This window comes from Schistocerca piceifrons, chromosome 6, assembly GCF_021461385.2.
Source record: "Schistocerca piceifrons isolate TAMUIC-IGC-003096 chromosome 6, iqSchPice1.1, whole genome shotgun sequence".
Lineage (NCBI taxonomy): Eukaryota > Metazoa > Arthropoda > Insecta > Orthoptera > Acrididae > Schistocerca > Schistocerca piceifrons.
In genome coordinates, this window is record NC_060143.1 from 195016078 (window position 1) to 195024889 (window position 8812).

General features: G+C 42.9%; 1 non-coding gene across 1 annotated transcript; it reads left to right on the top strand.

Moving 5' to 3' along the window:
* Positions 1–864: 864 nt before the first annotated feature.
* On the top strand, positions 865–939 carry Trnas-aga. Its single transcript has one exon. It is a non-coding gene; the product is annotated as a tRNA-Ser (tRNA).
* Positions 940–8812: the final 7873 nt, after the last annotated feature.

The following is an 8812-nucleotide window of genomic DNA, read 5'->3' on the forward strand; positions in this document are numbered from 1 at the left end:
ACTGAAACCTCTGGTGGGAGGAGAAAATGTGTCGACTAGCCGGCTCAAGGTCGATACCTTTCTTTTTTTTTTTTTTCATGTACACTGCAAGGCATGATCTTGCCAGTGCCCCCTTACTGTGCAGAGTGTAGTGTTGTAATGGCAGCGTGTGCGTACTTATTACGACTTCTTTCTATAATTTAACTTTGGCACAGAGAAAAAACCGTTCAGAAACCTACTGAGATCTACACGCAAGGATAACGCTAACTAGAGATGACCTCTCCTACCAGTAGTTGTAATCAGTGAGAAAAATATTAAACCCATCTAAAATAATGAATCAAACGTTTTACACTATTGAAACTGAATAACAAAAATGTTTATTACCCCAAAGATCATAAAGTATAATGCAAACTATTAATCAAAAATATGGTGGGTCAGAATAAACTCTGCATATAACAAGCATCACAAGCTATTGTTGACAAAGGTATGATAGAAACGGAAATGAGTCCCTTTACTTCCGATGGATAGAAATTTTGGACAACGTAATCTGACTGTAAATACAATTGATAAGTTTCCAGAATGAGATTTTCACTCTGCAGTGGAGTGTGCACTGATATGAAACTTCCTGGCAGATTAAAACTATGTGCCGGACCGAGAATCGAACTCAGGACCTTTGCCTTACGCGGGCAAGTGCTCTACCAACTGAGCGACCCAAGCACGACTCACGCCCCGGCCTCACAGCTTTACTTCTGCCAGTATCTCATCTCCTACCTTTCTTTCAGGAGTGCTAGTTCTGCTAGGTTCGCAGGAGAGCTTCTGTCAAGTTTGGAAGGTAGGAGACGAGATGCTGGCAGAAGTAAAGCTGTGAGGACAGGGCGTGACTTGTGCTTGGGTAGCTCAGTTGGTAGAGCACTTGCCCGAGAAAGGCAAAGGTCCCGAGTTCGAGTCTCGGTCCAGCACACAGTTTTAATCTGCCAGGAAGTTTCAGAATTGATAAGTTGACTATAACCATGAACCGACGAAATAACCTAGTAATAATTGTCCACTCAAACAAAGTTGGTTGAAATAAGCTCTCCACAGACAATGAAACAATACTTAATTTTCCCTAACTACAAATATGCAAACTTTCTTGCAAAAAGATATAGCCATTTGCTAGAAATGGTTCCGTGACCAAACCTGTTAGTCATCTGTCATCACAGTGCCGGCAGCTACTCTCACTTGCCACACCCCGATGCATGCGGTCCCGGCGCCCATCTGAATGAAGCTCTCTCGTTCGTCACCTCACGCCCTTCTTCTAACAAACTTTCCTGCTCAACGCACCGTGCTCTTCTGACAATACAACTTCCCCACTCGGCGCTCCGTGTCCGTCTGACAATCTGCCGCGGCAGTGCGCTGCTCGATGGTGCGGCTCAGTCAGGGCCATGTCAAAGAGGTCTTCAGAAAATCAGAGTGATTCCGTGCTTTTTCGGCACCAGTTGAATCATCTTACACCAACATACTGCAGAATGTCGGCCAGTCGGAGCTTTGTCTGTGCAACCTAGGAAGCTCTACGATTAAATCCGACGTCATCAGCTGTACAGCCACTCCAAGTGAGTTTCACTGTTTTCAGTCCGAAACGCATCTTACTGGCTTGGGTGATGTAAAAATAATTTGGCGCCGCTCTCTTGTGTTCTGCCCGCGTCGCCGTTGTGTACAGTGGCGTCACAAAATTTTATCCCTGGTCAAAGCACTGCACTGGCTCGCAGAAAATAAGCTCCGGCATTCCTGGCGAGACCACTGCGCACTTTCTCAGGTTTGCCACTTTCTCAAGCGCCGCGACAGTCTGGCAGGCGAGAGGCAAGGCTATTGTACATCCGTATCTCCGGCATGACCAATTCTAGAAGAAGTCACCTGTCCCCTCTGCCCTTGTAGCGGGCCGCCGCCCATTAGCGAACCTACAAGCAGCCTCAGCTTAGGGCAGACAGTTAGTATGGGTATGGATCTTTCTTTTGAACCGGAATAAAATAATAACTGGATCCTTCTAGCGCCCTCCCAACTCAGATGATGCAATTGTTGGAATGTTCAAAGAAAACTTGAGTCTAATTTCAAACATGTGCCACACTCATACAATTATAGTTGGTAGTGGCTTTAATTTACCCTCGATATTTCGGCGAAAACACATGTTTAAACCCGGAGGTACGCATAAAATATCATCCAAAATTATTTTGATTTAGGAGACCGTCTGAGCAGCCGTCTTAGGCTGTTTACAGAGGATGCAGTCGTTTTTCGCCCAGGAAAGTCATCAGAATATCAAAACAAACTGCAAAACAATTTAATATGAAAGGGTACAGTACCGCCCGACATTGGAAATAGGTACGAAATACTTCATTATTTTTGTCAGAACAACACATTTTTTTGTAAAATAACTCAATTTCAATTAATACAGCGAAGCCGGATACCAGTGTGGGAAAGAATGGCAATTTATTTATTTAATTGATCACATGTGCACTCCCACAAAGTAAATCCCTACATCCAGTTTGGTGAGATCTGTGAAATGAATGAATGTATGGTCGTCTGCTAACCGCAGATAGTGAATGTGAATATATGATCATCTTTGAGTCGATCCTTTGGCCACCTTTGGTGGGACCAAAGAGATGAAATTTACCAGAGCTTTGAGAGCCTGAAATGTGGCTGACCAATACGATAGCAAGGTGCTTCCCCCACCTCGACAGAGATGGGAGAGGACCTCGAGAACGGCCATGTTTCGGCACTCTGCCGCTGGATCTTGTGCTGTTAAGACCTATTTTAGTTGTGCTCCGTAATGATGAAAGAGTGGAGACATGGTATGCATGTGGAATATTTAAGTGTAGTTTGAAATATTAATTTCTCTATTTCAGGAACTTTTGTGGGGAGAATTAAATGTCAGGCAGGTAATATTAATGTGATTGTAGGAATCTTCGGAAGTGACCAACGGTCACAATGAAACCACGTGTAGCATTAAGTTGAAATACTTCCGTGTGCTTAAGTTAAGCTGAATTACTAGCGTGTGTACAATAAGTTGAAATATTTAAGAAACAACGTGGGTACCATAAGTTGAAATATTTAAGAAATGGCGTGTGCAGGACTTGAAATTAGAAACGAGTACTTCCACGTGGTGAGTACTGTGTGAGTCTTAAACTGTGTATGAGACAAAAGATAAAGAGAAGTACTCGTCCATGGTATCAGTTGAGGACTCGCGTGTGTGATGTTCTTAATATTACTTTGCGTGATATGATTCCGTGTGACGCTTGATTCATACTCTGAGAGAGAAGCAAGGTGAGTCGGCCGTCTATCCAGCAACGCCACTTGACTTGCATTGCACAGGAAGACGTGCAAATATCTCCAGAGTTCATAGTAGGGAAGTGGAATTATGAAGTGGGGCAGTGTCGTGTGAAACTGGGATAAACATTGATTGAAGTGGGAAAGCTGAAAGTGATAATGTTGTGACTATTCTCTGTGTAGTATTTCATGTTGTAGTGTGGTGTATGTCATGTAATTTGGGTATGTGTGGTTTGCATGGGAGAGTAGCGAGGTAGTTTCAAAAGATTAGTGGGTTATGCTTGTTCCTTCGGTACCGCTCAGTCTGGAGGAAAGCTTAGTGATGATGATTGTGAGAGTCGAAGCTTGAGGTATAATAAAAGATCCACCATCCTATCCAGAAAGTGCACTGTAGCGTTAAAAGTCATTACGAGACCATAATATAGATATTCACCATTGTACAGCCATGCCCACTGGGCGGAATTTCTCATGTGTTATTGTTTTAGGTTGTAGAATTTGTGTGTTTAGGTTAGAGAATTTATCGGAATAAATAAGATAGTAAAAAGAAAAAGATTGGTAGACTATTCCTTCGAATTGTGTGTTGTCATAATGTCTCGAATTTATAATGTGTGCGCCATTCAAATTCAGTGCGGTGGCCACGTGTTGACAAAAGTCGTTAAATAAAAGACAAAAAGAAAATGTGGTATTGCCAGTGCGTAGTGTACAGTCAGAGTTCTGTAAATTATTGATAGTCAGATGCGTGTTTCCGTTGCATATTAATCATATAGGAGGATAACTTGTAACTTAAATTGTGAGTACGAGATTTCATGTTACTCGATAAATTAAGAATGAATCCACTCGCTTGGCAGACCACTCATCTTGCAGGCCTGACTGCTTGATGCCACAGTATGAGCAAGGCATGTGGGTGCCTCTCAAATAAAGATATCTGTATGGTGTGAAAGTAGGCAACTGACCCTAAATAAAGAAAAGCGTGAGGTCATCCACATGAGTGTTAAAGGGAATCCGTTAAAGTTCTGTTACACGATAAATTAGTCAAATCTAAAGGCCATAAATTCGACTAAATACCCAGGAATTACAATTACGAACAAGTTAAATTAGAAAGAAAACATAGAAAATGATATAGGGAAAGAGAATCAAAGACGACGTTTTAGTGGCAGAACACTTAGGAGATGCAACAGATTTACTAGAGGGACTGCCTCCACTACGCTTGTCCGTCCTCTTTTAGAATACTGCTACACGGTGTCGGGTCGTTACCAGAAATGGTTGACGAGGTACATCGAGAAAGATCAAAGAAAAAACTGCACGTTTTGTATTATCGAAAAATGGTGGAGAGAGTGTCACTGACATGACACAGGATTTGGGGTGCACATCGTTAAAACAAGGGCGTTTTTCGTTGCGGCGGAATCTTATGCGAATCACCACTACGGTCGCAGGTTCCAATCTTGCCTCGGGCATGGATGTGTGTGATGTCCTTAGGTTAGTTAGGTTTAAGTAGTTCTAAGTTCTAGGGGACTGATGACGTCAGATGTTAAGTCCCATAGTGCTCAGACGCATTTGAACCATTTGAACCATTTCGAATTATCAACTTTCTCCTTCGAATGCGAAAATATTTTGTTCAGTCGACCTAAATAGGGAGAAACCATCATCATAATAAAATAAGGGAAATAAGAGCGTCCACGTAAGGATATATGCGTTCGTTTTCTCCGGACGTTGTTAGAGAGTGGAATAATAGAGAATTATTGTGAAGGTTGTAAGTAGGCTGTCTAGGTTTTTATATTGGTAACGCCACGTAGCGCTCTATATGAAAATCAGTTACTGTGCTGTGTGCAGTCTGTGGCTGGTTTGCATTGTTGGAATTTGCTATTGTCGTGTCGAGAAGTTGGCTGTTAGCGCGTAGCGTTGCGCAGTTGTTGGAGGTGAGCCGCCAGCATTGGTGGATGTGGGAAGAGAGATGGCGGAGTTTTGAGAGCGGACGATCTGGACTTGTGTCCATCAGAGACAGTAAATTTGTAAGACTGGATGTCATGAACTGATATACAGGGTGTTACAAAAACTTACGGCCAAACTTTCAGGAAACATTCCTCACACACAAATAAAGAAAAGATGTTATGTGGACATGTGTCCGGCAACGCTTAATTTCCATGTTAGAGCTCATTTTAGTTTCGTTCTTCCACCTACGCTCAATGGAGCACGTTATCATGATTTCATACGGGATACTGTGCTGCTAGAACATGTGCCTTTACAAGTACGACACAACATGTGGTTCATGCACGATGGAGCTGCTGTACATTTCAGTCGAAGTGTTCGTACACTTCTCAACAACAAATTCGGTGACCGATGGATTGGTAGAGGCGGACCAATTCCAAGGCCTCCACGCTCTCCTGACCTCAACCCTCTTGACTTTCATTTATGGGGGCATTTGAAAGCTCTTGTCTACGCAACCCCGGTACCAAATGTAGAGACTCTTCGTGCTCGTATTGTGGACGGCTGTGATACAATACGCCATTCTCCAGGGCTGCATCAGCGCATCAGCGATTCCATGCGACGGAGGGTGGATGCATGTATCTTCGCTAACGGAGGACATTTTGAACATTTCTTGTAACAAAGTGTACGTTCTGTTTCTGTGTGTTTGCATTCCATGATTAATGTGATTTGAAGAGAAGTAATAAAATGAGCTGTAACATGGAAAGTAAGGGTTTCCGGACACATGTCCACATAACATATTTTCTTTTTTGTGTGTGAGGTATGTTTCCTGAAAGTTTGGCCGTACCTTTTTGTAACACCCTGTATATATTATGATTTTTGAACACTATTAAGGTAAATACATTGTTTGTTCTCTATCAAAATCTTTCATTTGCTAACTATGCCTATCAATAGTTAGTACCTTCAGTAGTTAGAATCCTTTATTTAGCTGGCAGTATTGGCTCTCGCTGTATTGCAGTAGTTGGAGTAACGAAGATTTTTGTGAGGTAAGTGATCCGTGAAAGGTATAGGTTATTGTTAGTCAGGGCCATTCTTTTGTAGGGATTATTGAAAGTCAGATTGCGTTGTGCTAAAAATATTGTGCGTCAGTTTAGTGATGATGAGAACAAGTAAAGAAAGAAATGTCTGAGTACGTTCAGTTTTGCTCAGCTGTTTGAAAATCAAATAACGAAAGGGGTTCACCAGCACAGTGATTCAATAATTTTTCTAAGGGGAGGTTTCAAGGTGATTCGATGAACCCTCTGCCAAGAACTTAAGTGTGATTTGCAGAGTGTCCATGTAGATGTAGATGAAGAATGAAAAAGGTTGTGGGTTCGAGTTCCGGTTCGGCACACAGTCTTAATCTGCCAGGAAGTTTCATATCAGCGCACACTGCGCAGTAAAGTGAAAATTCGTTCTTGTTACAACTCGTTACATGCATGAATACCGCATGGCGACCAAGTATGTTCGGCATGCCTGCTATGAGCTGCAGTTCGACAAACACTTCAGGTGGGATCCGCAGCTTCTCAGCGCCACAGTAAGTGCATTCGATAGACATAAAGGCACGCACCAGCAGACACTCCGAAAGTCTTGTCAGTTAGGCCTGAACAGTCCGGGCGACCGAATCGTGTATGCAGTCCGGCAGACGCCTTTACAGTCCGGCGGGTCCTGCGTCCGGAGAACGAAGGAAAACTCGTCCGCCCATGCTGACGAGCAAATAGTCGGCAGGTGTGCCGGAGCGTGTGTGCACAGAAGCGGCAGCGCGGACGGTCGGCTGCCGACTTCCAGCGCGGGTTTATTATCGAGTCTGCGAAGCTCCTGTAGCAGTAACATCACAGAAGGAATAAAATCAATGTTTCGTAGAGTACATCAGCATGTATCAAAGCGACAGCTGGCTACAAAAAGTGAAGTGTATCGAAATCGGTGGAAAACTGCAACAGATTGTAGAGCGTGTTGCACGAAATGTAGAGTCGCAAAATTGTGGGATCCTCCCAACGCGTGTCTTACATGGTGCGTAGCAAGCTGTTTTCTTGGATAGCTATACAACATACAACCAAATCATATTAATGGAGTTTATTACAGTAAGAGTTTATCACAGTAAGATTCAGTTTTTACAGTTTCTAACTCACAATTCAACAAGAACTGACATTTTGAACACACAGAATGGGCATATTTAAAGCGAGACGGAACAGTTCAAGTTCCTAGGCGTTCGGATAGATGGTCAGCTCTTGTGGAAAGCCCATGTTCAGGATCTTGTTCAGAAAATAAATGCTGCTTTATTTACCATTAGAACAGTATCTGAAATAAGTGAAAGTTCAACATGAAAAGTAGTCTCCTTCGCATATTTTCATACGCTTATGTCATACGGTATTATTTTTTGGGGTAATTCTTCTGATTCAAAAAGGGTATTTTTGCCTCAAAAACGGGCTGTTAGAGCTATATGTGGTGTAACTTCGAGAACCTCTTGTCGACCCCTATTCAATAGTCTGGGAATTTTGACATTGCCCTCACAGTATATATTTTCTTTAATGTCGTTTGTTGTTAGCAATATTAGCTTATTCCCAAGAGTTAGCAGCTTTCACTCAGTTAATACTAGGCAGAAATCAAATCTGCATGTGGAATGCACTTCCTTTACTCTTGTGCAAAAAGGAGTGCACTACTCTGCTGCATCCATTTTCAATAAGCTACTACAAGAACTCAAAAATCGTAGCAGTAGCCCAAACGCTTTTAAGTCTAAACTGAAGAGTTTCCTCATGGCTCACTCCTTCTAGTCTGTCGAGGAACTCCTGGAAGAAAATGGCTCTGAGCACTATGGGACTCAACTGCTGAGGTCATTAGTCCCCTAGAACTTAGAACTAGTTAAACCTAACTAACCTAAGGACATCACCAACATCCATGCCCGAGGCAGGATTCGAACCTGCGACCGTAGCGGACTTGCGGTTCCAGGCTGCAGCGCCTTTAACCGCACGGCCACTTCGGCTGGCAACTCCTGGAAGAGCTGAAAAATTAAGCAAATTCCAATGTTACATTGTTGATTTTCTTTATTTAAAATTACGAATTGTCGCCTGAATACGTTTCTTGTATTTCATTTTATCTGTTTCTACTATCGTGTTATAATTTCATGTATTGACTCGTTCCACGACCATGGAGACTTCTCCTCCTTATGTTTTGTTTCTACAGGCAGTTGGCGACATGCAATAATCTATGTCCTTTGATATATACAATTTCCGTGCAAGATAATTGCACAACTTCGTAAGTCACTGTTGTCGTTAATATCACTGCGGCTCTTCTAACGCTCTCTTCTAGTCCGGATCTACTAGTGCGGCAGAGGCTAGGCGGCGCGTCGCTTTTACTCTCTTCGTACAGATGCCGCCCCCGTCGTGGTGACGTCCTAGTCAGCGTGCTACTGGCTGACGTCGTCGCATAGTCCTCTCCGCTGTACCGTTATTGATCTTCGTGCCGGAGCTTGTCGTTACACCGGATCATAAATAAAGTCAGTAACTTAGGGTGCAGGTACCAGAAGAACATAAAGAAAGCCATTGACACTATCTGAGGATGATGTTCACAGACAAAA